We start from the raw sequence: 13,972 nt of genomic DNA, 5'->3' as shown, positions 1-13,972 counted from the left end.
AGTCACAAACAAACAGGAAGTGATGTCACATGTGTTCCTGTCCACACAGCAGAATGAGTCTATTGCTGACAGTGATGTACAAACAGAGTGAGCATTTCTGAGGCCCAAAATAAACTGAGTAGTTCACTGAATGAACAATGGACTGTGAGCTCAGTTCCTTCATCATTAGTATGGATTATATATGTATATGTATTATATTAGTATCATATATATCAGGTGCTGCTGCTTTCAGTCATTGTGCAAATGTGCTGTTTGTAAGCTTGTAAAGCTGCAGTCAGCTGAGACTGAAGAAGTCACCTGATCAGTGAGCAAACGTTTCTGAAAACGTCCAGATGAACAGAATCAACCTTTTGGGATCAGCCAGCAATGCAGCATCATTGTTGTTCAGCTTCAGAGGTTTGCAGGAATGAACTGATGACCAGAAACAGCTGCAAAGTCCAAGAAAATACCAGCTGGAGTTCAGCTGCATTTGAAGAAGTCAAAGAAAAGTAAGGATGGCAAAGGGCGACGTTTTCTTCCAAAGAGCTGCAAACATGGTCGACGCCTCATTAGAAGAATCATCTGGACATTTGTGAGGAACTCTAACCAAGAAAGCAACGTCACACAGATCCAACAGACAGTTTCCATGACTGCAAGTGTTGAGTGGAAAAATGCTACATTGCATTATTGCATCCTCTCACCACAGGAGGCGCTGTTGGCACCACTGATTGCTGATCAGCTGTTCTCTGATGATCTGATTGATACTGTGAATAACGGGACTCACTGAACTCTGTGACACAGTGAAGATTACAGAGTTTAACTTCACCCTTTAAGACTGACCACAGAACCAAGTCCGCCAGAGCTTTTGTTATATTTTTACATGCTGTGGAGCCATTTGTGGGAGCATTTCAAGTTGCTATACATCAATACAACTGTTATAGCCCTAATTTTAATAATATGTATGCATTAAGTCCATAGTAACTACATAAACTGCAAAAAAACCCTCTGCTCATCCATCTCTGTGTGTATCAGGATACATTTGGTTCATAATACACAGAAAAATCAGCGTTATTACCTGTAATAAATGTGAAAGATTCCTGCAGTGATAACCAGGCAGGACTGAAACACATCCAAGCCGTCACCACGGTAACAGCACCGCCCATCCACAGGTGAGGGGAGGAGCAAAAAGAGGGACTTTGACCATTTTATACTAAAAACACTCAACTAATGTTTCTAATATGAAACAAATAAGCCCACATTAATGTGAGCGTTTATTAAATAATAATAATGATGATTTCCTCCTGATCTCATTTCCACAGCAGAGAAAACTGTGGTGTATATTGAGGTGGAGGGTGTGGTCTGTGGCTCAGGTGTAGAGTGAGGGTGGGGTGCACCACAGCAGCATGCTGGGACTGCTGAGGGTGGAGGAGGGAGTGATGATGACATCAGAGCTGCAGCACAGAGACCAGTGAACACACAGTCTGTTCATCTTTGCATAGATACAATATACAGCACAATATTGAATGACAGACACGCTGTGGGAGCTTCCACAGATACACTGACGTCAGCATCCAGAGTCCTCCTGCTGCTCCCCCCTCAGAGCCCCGTGATCAGCACCAACACATTCAGTTAGATGACAGAGTCCAGCTGCAGCTAGAATCAGCTCCCCTCTGTGAACAACAGCACAGCGTCAGTGTTTCACACTCAGTGAAAGGAGGAAACAGCAGAAGAACACCATGTGTGCTACGTTTCCCAGGACACACTACAAACTGCACAAATACAGAGCAGCACGTGGAAGGACCTGGAGCTGCATTTACAGAGCTGCAGACAGCGTGATGTCCTGTATGGACAGGTGGAAGGAACCAAGTCCTCAGCTGGAACACTCGTGTTTGTCCACAGACAGGAAACACAGCAGGAAACTTCCTGACAGAAGTGCAGCTCATGGATAACACACTTCCTGTCAGTCAGAATGAGGCTGCAGCCAAACACAGAAAGGTGTTTTTGTCCAGATGAGCCCAGAGAAGAAACACGAGTGTTCACAGACATCAGAAGCTCAGAGAGGTGAAACATGAGGTTGGAGTCCTCGTCAGCATCCAGAAGAGCTGCTGTGAAACCCTGAGTACTCATGACAGACTCTGATGGCACAAACACATCATGATTCAAACAGAAAGACAAACATGGAGCTCCTGATCCTCCTGCATGAGAACAAGCTGACATGAGCGCTGTGTCTGAGAGTGTCTCCCTGTCACAGTGACAATAACACAGCTGCTGCTCACAGTCATTAAACTGACCTGAGGTCAGCTGTGCTCCTTACATATGAACCATGTGACCTCACATCAGTGCTGTGGATGACTGTAGTCATAGAAGAGTAGAGCTGTAGCAGGTGGTGTGAGGAGGAGGTGGTGTATTCTAGTTAACGCAGTACTGAAACACTCCAGCAGAGGGCGCTGTTAAGTCCTTATTGTAACACAGTTACTGTGTGCAGTTAGACTTCATACATAATCTGCACTTATTTCCATCAGACATGCTGTCAGTAAATGATTGGTTTCTATTGATTCTACTTCCTGTTGACTCGTTTGATGACAGTGAAACAATCACAGCTGATTGTGTGATGATGTAAACTGTCACTGTTACATTCAGTGTGTGTGACATAATGTTAGTGCAGGCTGATAACAGCCTGGTTCTGTTAGAAACACATGAACGTGTCCATAGATCAGTGTGTGTTTAACATGAGAGCTTCAGCCCTGCTGATGTGTTAAATAAAGACATGCAGGAAAACTGATGAGACTCTGAAATAACTCTTTATATTTATAATGTAACTCTGCATCAAAAGAACAACAAAGGATCCCAGACAGGTTTCTGTGAACAAAGACCATTCTGATGTTTCTGTGTTTCTAACACTTTGACATTATTAGTAAACAGACTGCAGTGAGCAGCATTTATAAAGAGCTTCTATATAAAGATATGACAGCTGTTTGACAAGTTTATCACTCTGTGTTTGGACCTGATCAGTCCAGCTGTTTACTTGAAACATGTTCATTTACCTGTTCTGTTATATTCATGTTCTTGTCTCTGTTGAAAACACATTTTAATGTCCCTCAGATTTTTCTCCCAGATGAATAAATATAAAAATGACACAAACTGACTGCAGCTACTTTTTGTCCTTTCTGTCAAAAACCTTCATGTGACTCATGAGAGACACGTTTCAGCTGTTTGTGACAGATCAGAGGCCAACAAGTCATTTATAACACTTTCCATCATTGTTTAAAGTTCTCAGTGTTTCTGTGTTGCTGCGTATAGGATCTCCCAGCATCATCACTGTGCTGTCCAATCATTGTGTGCGAGGTTACCCTTATAGTGCGATGTGTGTTTGCACAAAGAGAAGCATGTGTGTCAAATATAAATAAGCACAGAACAGAAACAGCTGCTCGTTTCTTCTGTTTAGAGTCAAGTTAGTGTTTTGTGTCTTTGTTTGAGGCCTGATGTCGAGCAGAGGTGTGTGTAACTGCACTGGTCTGTTATATGTGTGAAGTGTGTGCTTCTCTTCAGCATCATCTTTGTCACTGCTGATTCCTTTGTGTCATCATGTGTTGAGAAGAGAGAACAGTTATAACGGAGGAGCAAAAGGAAGCCCTGAAATCTGCATCAACAAGGAAGTGTTGGCTCACCAGTGATCCCAGCAGAGCCACTGGTTTGGCTCCAGTTGTTCTAGATTCAATGATGTTGTTGCTACAGATACATGTCAGCATCTTTATTGAATTTAATATGAAGCAGAAATGGTGTCATTAGGAGAAGAAGAGGAGAACAAGTCCGGCGAGGAGGCAGCAGCTCTTAAAGATGAAACAGCAGCTCAGCCCTGAGCTCAGAGAGCTGCACATGAAAAAGCTCCTCAAGCAGATCCTGTCAGAGGTTTGTCATCAACAGGAGGAACTGTTCACATCATAGGATGAAGATGCTGTCAGCTGGATGAAGAAGGTTATTTAATGCAAACGTTCACACTGAAGTCAAATTGTTGTCGTGTTGAACAGATTCATGTACTGATCGTCTCCAGAATGTTAGAAGAGCTTCAATGAATCATTAGAAACAACTTACAGCTGCACAGCTGTGTCAAACACATCTGTGTGTCATTGTGGGATTGTTGTGTTTCTACATGTGACACACGTCTAAAACATGCACACAATCTGAACACAAACAGGGACTCCTGTGTTCCCACAGCCAGATGCTGAGAGCCATTTCCTTGTAGTCCTGTGTCTACATACATGAACCATTAGATGTTATTGGAATGATTGTCAGCTCTGATAGTTTCATGTGTGTTTAGCTGGACGCTGTTTGATCCTCGACATGTTTAAAGGTGTCCAGTCCTGAGACACTGGGGCTGGAAACAGCTGTGATGTCATTGGACTGTCACACAGACAGAAGTGCATGAAGTGAGCAGCCGAGGAGCCGCTGATGTTTTGGATTCAACAGCATTTGAAAGGTCGACACAGACACATTTGCACACAGAAAGCTGAATCTGTCATATGCCACAGTGAACTCACTGTTCAGTGTTTTTCAGGAAGCTTCTTAACTGCCTCTGCTGCCAAACAAGCAGCTGATGTCCTTGAGAAGAAGCTGAAGAAGTCTTCAACAACAAATACAGGAAGTGGACTTTCAAATACTAGATTCACTTTAGACTCACAGAGAAATGACTCAACCAGCTGTGTTTGACTATATGAAAGGTCAGTGTGTGTCTGCACACAGACTGTTGTGTTGGACTGTTATTCAGTTGTCTGCTGAATGTTTTCAAATGTCTGCATCTCAGCTGTGATGAGGCTGGGGGTCATGGGAGGCCACCGTAGCAGCCTCTTCAACATCATGACATCATCATAAATGCTGCTGGACTGTCTGATGGGCTGACGGTGAAAAAGCCGTCGGGAAGGAAACAGAAGACGTTTCAGAGGCTGCAGCAGATTTCTTTGATTCGGGGCCTTTTTCAGCTTTATTGGACAGAGCAGTGAAGATAAGTGACAGCAAAGCAGAGAGAAAGGGGGCGTGGCCCGGGTCAAAGCCAGGCCAGCTGCTCTCCACCTCGTGGTCACCTGCTCATCCTAGTGAGCTCCACCAGCAGCCCTTTCACACACTTTACACTGTCAAACACTGTGTGTGGACCTCAGCTAACAACAGGCTACATTTAAGTCTGGACTACATGCTTTTATATTGTTTTTATTCCATCAGCAGCTCAACATCATGAGCAGCTTTGACATAAAGACATCAAACTCAAGCTGACTTTAAACTACTTTTAATACAGGGGCTCAAAAACAACAACATCTTTATTATATATCAGGACAGAAAGTCATTTCATCTCAAAGGGAAACAGCTTTATTTGGAATAACCAGCACTATCAACTGGTTTGGGATCTCCACCAGTTTCATGTCTTTGCAGCTTCTCCAACAAAGTTCCTGTAAAATCAGCATGTTTGTCTTTATTGGTTTGATAGTGATTGATTATTCAGTCCCAATCTGCTGTCATCTAAAGAACAAAATGATGTTTCTATGAGTCACAAAGCTCCAGATGTTGTCGGCTTCACAAAGAAAACAAAGAACTTAAACACAAAGTGTTTGGAGCCAAAATGTTCCCAAGCTGCTCTTTTTGAAATGGCAGAGGTACAGTGGTGTCTAACAGCACACTGTGGAAGGCAAACATGTTATTGTTGGATGAAACTTCATGAATCCTTTGTAGATTTGAGCTGTTGGAGCCTTTCTTTTCTCTTCAGGTGTACAGATGCTGAGGAGGCAGGTGAAGCAGGTGGAGCTGTTGTGATGCTGGCAGAGGGTGTGTCTTAGTAACTCTGTGAGGCAGAACTGGATCCAACATTGTGGATGTGTTGATGTTGGAGCCATTAAGAGTCTCTGGCCACACTGTAGGATTTCCCTTTGATCCACTGTGGGGGCATTTTGGAGTCTGTCAGTGAAACTCTTCATGTTTGTGTTTGACTCCAGTTTATAGAAACAGAGAAATGTGTCATGCTTTTGTTCGGCCTCCACAAATACACACATTTGTTCATTGGTTGGACTTTTTGGAAGGAGACACATTGAAAACCATGTTAATAAGATCTTGTTGTTTCCTGTGGATCCGACACAGAGAGTGGACTTCAGACAGAAAGCGTGGAAGAGATTTTAGAGGCCGTGTGTGGCAACAGGAAGTTTCTGTGTGTTTGCTGATCTTACATGTGGAAAACAACACGTGATGTTTGTGAAGTTCTACAATGATCATTGTTCTCACAGCATTTTGAGTGGGAACAGTTCAAACTGGGAGTAGTGGGAGTTATTTACTGATTGAAACAAGCTGAATGTTTCTGTGACGATGAAGATCAGCAGCTCAGCTGATCAATGAACTGACATCTATCAGTCGTTTCATGAGATGAAGTCATCAGCAGACATTTGTTCTGACTGTGTGATGAATGTCAGAACGTCAGGGCTCTGCTTTAGTCACTGCTTGATGATCATTGGCTCATTGTTGAATCCAGGGGCCCAGTCTGACCTCTGACCTTTGCTGCAGGTCTTCTGTGTTATCTCCACTTTCATGTCTGATCTTCTGCTGTATCGTCCAAAATAAACATCTGGATCATTTCCAACACTTCAGCAGATCTTTAGTTTGGGCAGTGCAGCACAGAATAACACATATTGTACTATACTGCCCACTTCCTGATCTTATTGGATCTGTGTGTGAGGTTGGTGAAGGAAACACATGTTTACTGAGTGAGTCGCTGCCATTAGGAACTAGTTTTTATATCACAGCCTGGAAATCACACAGGACCATTTCTGCAAGTGAAAAGTCGTCATTGGAGGAAAATGATTGTGTAGTTTGTGCGACTGAAGAATTGTCCCAACTACATGTGCTGCTGACCTTTGTGAGATTATTCGGTTATCATATGTTACCTTATATATGTAATCAAAGTAGTTGATACTGCTGTAGATCATATTATACCCTGTCTTATTTAATGAATCATTTCAATGTAAGCAGCTATCTCCTGGAAGTTTTCAGTCTTTTGAATATGTGGCTTTACAGCTGAAGGCCCCATCCAAAGTTGTGTTTCTTAATGTTGTTACGGCCCGGCTCTGCTAGGCGGCAGCGGACGTAACATAAACGAGCCCAGAGACCAAGGAGTTAGATAGGAAGACAAACATAAGGTTTATTAACACAACTGAAATCCGTTAGTGAAACAACTCACTAGGCAGCAGAGAAACTTTAAGCAAACACCACGATTAATAACACCAGTAGAGCACTGCTCTACTAAACGTCTCGCAGGAGGCAACACAAAACACAGGCAGAAGGCAAAAGGCAAAAGGGAGGGACTCTCTGTACAGTCTGTTCAAATCAATAAGTCCCTCGACGAATGAAGACTCCTCAGCCTTTTATACTATCCGTTAACTGCAGTCAGCTGTGTCACTTGTCATAACTGCAGACAGCTGTGTCACTTGTCCGTCGTACTCCAGGCTCCTGCGGCAGCCAATGGTGTGCGTAGTCTGACAGGCTCGGATCCGCATGAAGTTGGGGCGGGCATATGTCCGGGCCAGCCAATCCCCCGTGAGTCCTGGAGCACTGTAGCTTCCATGGAGGAAGGCGGGGCCACCTGAGGCCAGCGGCCGTAACACCCCTCCCCTTAAAATACCAACTATGTTGGGCTGAAGCCAACGTTACAGAGCATAAACAACAACAAAAGACAAAAGCAGTAAAACATGTTTACAAACGGGACAGACCGTCAGCTAAAACATTTTCAGTCCCCTTTTTGTGGTGGATACTTAAGTTGTATTCCTGCAACAACAGAGCCCAGCGCATAAGGCGCTGGTTGTGATTAAACATACGCGCCAGGAACACAAGTGGGTTGTGGTCTGTGTACACAACAAGAGGCAACATGCTGGACCCCAGGTACACGTGAAAGTGCTGAAGAGCCAACAACAAAGCCAGGGTCTCCTTTTCAATGGTGGAGTAGTTTAACTGATTTTTATTGAACTTGCGGGAAAAGTAACAAACGGGGTGGTTCAAACCCAACAAGTCTTCTTGCAACAGCACTGCCCCAGCCCCGACAGCACTGGCATCAACCTCGAGTTTGAATGGTCGCGTCAAATCAGGTGCAGCTAACACAGGAGAATGGCAGAGGAGGGCTTTTGCACTCTCAAAAGCATCCTGACACTCACTCGACCAGCTAAACTCAACCTTTGGGCTGAGCAGGTCAGTCAATGGCTTTACTACAGAGGAGAAATTCTTACAAAAGTTCCTGTAGTAGCCCACCATCCCTAGAAACCGACGTAACTCACGCCTGGTGGTAGGCGTGGGAAACTGTTTAATCACTTCCACTTTGGCATCTATGGGCCGGACCTGTCCACGTCCCACCTCCCTGCCTAAGTACGTCACAGTAGCTTTGGCAAACTCACACTTAGCTAAGTTGAGAGTTAGGGTAGCTTGTGCCAAACGGTGAAATACCTGTTGTAACGTTTCCAAATGATCTTGCCATGTTTCAGTGTAAACTACTAGATCATCTAGGTAGGCACTGCAGTTGGACAGACCACGGAGGACTTTATTTACTAGCCTCTGGAAGGTGGCAGGAGCGTTACACATGCCGAAAGCCATGACTGTGTACTGTAAAAAATCATCGGGTGTAACAAAGGCAGCGATGTTAGAGGCACGTTCAGTTAAAGGGACCTGCCAGTAACCCTTAAGAAGATCTAACTTGGAGACATACTGAGCAGTCCCAATACTGTCTACACAATCCTCAACCCTTGGGAGAGGATGTGAGTCAGCCACAGTCACAGAGTTCACCTTCCGGAAGTCTGTAATAAAACGGGGCGAGCCATCTGGCTTAGACTCCACTATACAAGGCGAGCTCCAGGGGCTTTGACTGGGCTTCGCTAAACCATGTTGCAGCAGATAGTCAGCCTCCTGTTTCATGAGCACGCGCTTATGGGGGCTGGCTCGATAAGGATGCTGCTTAATAGGTTTAGCTCCCTGGACATCAATGTCATGCTCTAGCACCGTAGTGGCAGTTGGCACATCCCCGAATAAACAGGTGTATTCCCTAATTAAGGCAATTAGGTCCTCTTGCTGCTCTGACATCAGATGCCCAAGCAAACCCGGCAATGCTTTTAGCATTTCAGAGTTAGACAAACGGGGTCTAGAACAGGTGGGATAACATAGTTTTAACCCATCACCCCCATCCGCCCCTCCTTCCTCCTGGTGGCTTGAGGCTACAATAGGAGCACAGAGCCCAGCAGGCTTTGGTGTTGACCGCGGATGGTACAGTTTCAACATGTTTACGTGACAGACACGTGTTTTGCGTCTGCGGTCGGGAGTGCAAATTACATAATCTGTCTCCCCTCTCTTTTCACAAACTTTAAATGGGCCACTATACCTAGTAGACAAGGCTGAGCCAGGGACAGGCAAGAGCACGAGAACCTGGTCACCCACCTGAAAGGTTCTTTTAACAGAAGCCTTATCATAATGGCGTTTCATCTTTCCCTGTGACGCGGCAAGGTGTTGCTTAGCCAGAGCGTTGGCTTGATTCAAACGCTCACGGAAGTGTTTTACATAACTGCTGACGTTTGTTTTGAAAACCCCTTGTGGGCTCAAAAACGCCTCTTTCAGAGCTTTGAGGGGTCCCCGTGGCCTATGGCCAAATACTAGCTCAGAGGGACTAAACCCAAGTGACTCCTGAACGGCGTCACGGGCAGCAAATAACACAAATGGAACACCCTCGTCCCAGCTTTTATCACTCTCCAGGCAGTATTTGCGTAGCATCGTCTTCAAGGTCTGGTGCCACCGCTCTAATGCACCTTGCGATTCAGGATGGTAAGCAGAGGACACAATATGCTTAACACCCAGAGTGCTAACTGCTTGTTTGAATACCTTAGACTGAAAGTTCGAGCCCTGGTCGGTTTGTACGACCTTAGGCAAGCCAAACACTGAAAAGAAGGTTGTCAACGCCTTAACGACAGATCTCGCTGTAATTTTATGTAACGGGACAGCCTCGGGGAAGCGGGTAGCGGCACACATGATCGTGAGTAGGTATTGCTTTCCTGATTTTGTTCTGGGTAGTGGACCCACACAGTCTACTATGACATGGTCAAACGGCTGATCCACTACAGGAATGGGACACAACGGAGCCGGGGGTATGACCTGATTGGGTTTACCTGCAATCTGACATACATGGCAACTGTTGCAAAATTTAGAAACATCACGCTTCATACCAGGCCAAAAGAAATGTTTTAATAGTAGCTGGTATGTTTTTGTGATGCCCAAGTGTCCTGACCACTGGCTTTCATGGCCAAGGGCCAGGATCTTCTGCCGGTACGCAGAGGGCACTACAATCTGCTTGACCTTACTCCAATCTGCACCTTCTGCACCTGGTGGAGACCACTGACGCATTAGAACATCATGTTCTATGAAATAGGCTTGTTGCTCCTTTTTGGCTTGCTCAGCACTTACCATACATTTGAAACAGCTCTTTATTGTTTCATCAGCTAATTGAGCTGCTGACAGCTGGTCTCTAGTCAAAGGCAGTACAGAGTCCTTAGGAAATGGATCAGGCTCCTCGGGCGTCACAGAGTCTGGAGGTGACAGAACATTGTTTCTGTTAGTGGGTACATCATTCTCCCCGGAAAACGAGGACATCAACACAGAATCAGAGAGGGCAATATCAGTATCTTTCCGAGCTTGTGCTCGAGTAATTGCACAGGCTGGATACAGCCCAGGGTGCATAGACACATCAGAAGTTTTCTGATTCAGGGGGTTGTCTAAAACCTCCAGACGAGGGAGCACTACCCCTCCTGCGATGTCGTTGCCCAACAGCATGGCCACACCCTCTATTGGCAAGGCCGGGCAAACGGCAACAGGGAAAAATCCTGTAGCAAGGCTAGATTTAATAAAAATTCTGTGAACTGGTCTAGGAGCGTAACCCATCTCTATCCCCCGCAGAACAGAATTAAAACCACATTCACTTTTAGCAGAAAATGGTAATACACTTGAGAGGATGACAGTTTGAGAACCTCCAGTGTCCCTTAAAATACGCACAGGTTTTAACTCGGATGGGTTGTCTGTTAGCGATACTAAGCCATCAAAAATGAATGGTTCGAAACAGGGGTCAGGCACCCTACCACCACACTCATGGTCCTCGTGACGGGTCTCAGCTTTTACAAAACCCACCCCTTTGGGTGGTTGAGCATGTGATGTTTTGCGTTTTAATGCCAAACAGTCAGCAATCACATGTCCGGTTTTATGACAGTAAAAACATTCACGGTGTTCCCTGGACCCAGACTCTTTAGCTGTGTGGCGCTGCTGCACAGGGCTAACCCGTGGCTTCTCACTGTCAGTAAATGAGGCTTTGTGAGTGAGTACAAACTCATCAGCAAGAACAGCAGCAGATGTTAGTGACGTCACTTTCTGTTCATTCAAATACAGCACAATACGCTCAGGAATGCATTTCTTAAAGTCCTCTAACAAAACTAGTTCGCGCAGAGCGTCATAGTCAGTCGCTTTTGTCGCAACACACCACTTATCAAAGAGAACCCCCTTTTCTCTTGCAAACTCCACATAAGTCTGCGACAGCAATCTCTTTTGCTGGCGAAACCTCTGCCTATAGGCCTCTGGAACTAGCTCATAGGCCTTCAAGACAGCTGCTTTAACACACGAGTAATCTAAACTGTCCTTTAAAGAAAGAGCAGCCACCACCTCTTGAGCTTTGCCGGACAGTTTGCACTGTAGCAAAAGAGGCCAAATCTCACTAGGCCACTGCAGCGCGCCAGCGATTCGTTCAAATGCTGCAAAGTATGTATCCACCTCAGTTTCTCTAAAAGTGGGCACTAAAGAAATGCACTTATCAATTTTAAAAGCAGAAGTGGACGTGGAGGTGGGACCGGAATGAACAGCAGAGACAGATGAGGCTTGAGACTGTGACTCCAGCTCAAGCTGTCGGAGCCTAACGGCCTTGTCCGCCTCTATTTCCAGCCTCCTTATTTCAAGCTGAACCCGCCGGTTCTGAGCCTTCTCCTCAGCCTCCATCTGGAGACGTGCCAGCCGCACCTTCAGCCGAGCTCCTTCTCTCCCTTCGGAACCCCCAGAAGAGAGTGGATCATAGCGAGGAAGCGTGCGCGGCGTTTTTCCCCGCTCATCCCCCTCACCATCCCCACTCTTACGGAGAGTTTTTGAAACCTGCAGCTGAAAGTGATCCACAATTTGCAGCAAATCATTCTTGCGACAGCTATTAATAATCTCAAGAGACGGGGCAGCTAAAAAGTGCTGTAAACAAAACGCAGCTGACATAGTGCTTAATCTTTAGCCAACTCAATTTCCCTTTTTTTTTTTTTTTTTTTTCCTTCTTATATTGACCCCCACTCCCAGGAACAAAGACCCCCTATGAGGGATCCCGGACGAGCCCCCACTTATGTTACGGCCCGGCTCTGCTAGGCGGCAGCGGACGTAACATAAACGAGCCCAGAGACCAAGGAGTTAGATAGGAAGACAAACATAAGGTTTATTAACACAACTGAAATCCGTTAGTGAAACAACTCACTAGGCAGCAGAGAAACTTTAAGCAAACACCACGATTAATAACACCAGTAGAGCACTGCTCTACTAAACGTCTCGCAGGAGGCAACACAAAACACAGGCAGAAGGCAAAAGGCAAAAGGGAGGGACTCTCTGTACAGTCTGTTCAAATCAATAAGTCCCTCGACGAATGAAGACTCCTCAGCCTTTTATACTATCCGTTAACTGCAGTCAGCTGTGTCACTTGTCATAACTGCAGACAGCTGTGTCACTTGTCCGTCGTACTCCAGGCTCCTGCGGCAGCCAATGGTGTGCGTAGTCTGACAGGCTCGGATCCGCATGAAGTTGGGGCGGGCATATGTCCGGGCCAGCCAATCCCCCGTGAGTCCTGGAGCACTGTAGCTTCCATGGAGGAAGGCGGGGCCACCTGAGGCCAGCGGCCGTAACAATGTTTACAGGCCTCCCAAATACTGCACAGACTTTTTTAATGACCTCAGTGAACTGCTGTCTGTGACCTGTGTTGATTTTGACTGTGTAATTATTGCTGGGGATTTTAACATTCATGTGGACAACCCTCAGGACAAAGGGACTAAAGACCTGAGTAACACTCTGGGCAACTTTGGGCTGACTCAGCATGTAACAGAGGCCACACATAATAGAGGACACACTCTCGACCTACTGATCTCCAAAGGCCTGAGCATTTCAAAGGTTACTGTGTCTGATGTGGGCGTGTCTGATCATTACTGTGTTTTCTTTGAAAGTAAAATCTCAGCCCACACAAATATATCAACAACAGTGATCACAAAACGGTGTATAACTGAACACAGTAGTGCAATTTTTAACCAGGTCTTCCCATTAACACCTGACCTGTCCAGAGGGTCAGTCAATGAGCTCGTCAATAGCTTCAATGCTAACATGTTAAATGTAATGGACACTATTGCTCCCATTAAGGTGAAGGTTATCTCTGGAAGGAAAAAGTCTCCATGGAGAAACTCCACACTGGTGAAAAAAGAAAAAAGAGAGTGTAGGAAAGCTGAGCGCAGATGGAGAAAAACAAACCTCCAGGTTCATTATGACATTTATAAAGAGAAACTTCACAATTATAATTTACAACTGAGGAGTGCAAGGAGGTCCTACTTCTCTGACATCATCACTAAAAACAGCCATAATGCTCGGGTCTTATTTTCTACAGTTGACAGGCTAACAAACCCTCCTGTGTCAGTGGCAGCTGAACTTCATTCGACCATGGCCTGCAATGACTTTGCCAAATTCTTCACAGAAAAAATCCAAAAAATTAGACAAGCAATTGGTACATCAACAGCAGATCCAGGATATGTACTGTGTCCACCAAAAAACTGTTTAAACACCATGAAACAGTTTCATCCGATTAACAGCAAAGACCTGGAGGACATCTTAGGTCAACTGAACTCCTCCTCCTGCTGTTTAGATGTCCTGCCAACAAGTTTTTTCAAAA

General features: G+C 45.3%; 1 protein-coding gene across 3 annotated transcripts in view; it reads left to right on the top strand.

The window, feature by feature from the left end:
* Positions 1–13,972, top strand: part of LOC146634308 (protein NLRC3-like) — a 223,074-nt gene that overhangs the window by 32,967 nt on the left and 176,135 nt on the right. The gene's annotated exons all lie outside the window — the stretch shown is intronic.

Source organism: Diplotaxodon limnothrissa, linkage group LG3 (genome assembly GCF_057381915.1).
Source record: "Diplotaxodon limnothrissa isolate DT_005_m linkage group LG3, D_limnothrissa_male_GT1.1, whole genome shotgun sequence".
Classification (NCBI taxonomy): domain Eukaryota; kingdom Metazoa; phylum Chordata; class Actinopteri; order Cichliformes; family Cichlidae; genus Diplotaxodon; species Diplotaxodon limnothrissa.
The sequence above is the reverse complement of the archived record's forward strand: the minus strand, read 5'-3'. Positions and strand labels throughout refer to the sequence as shown.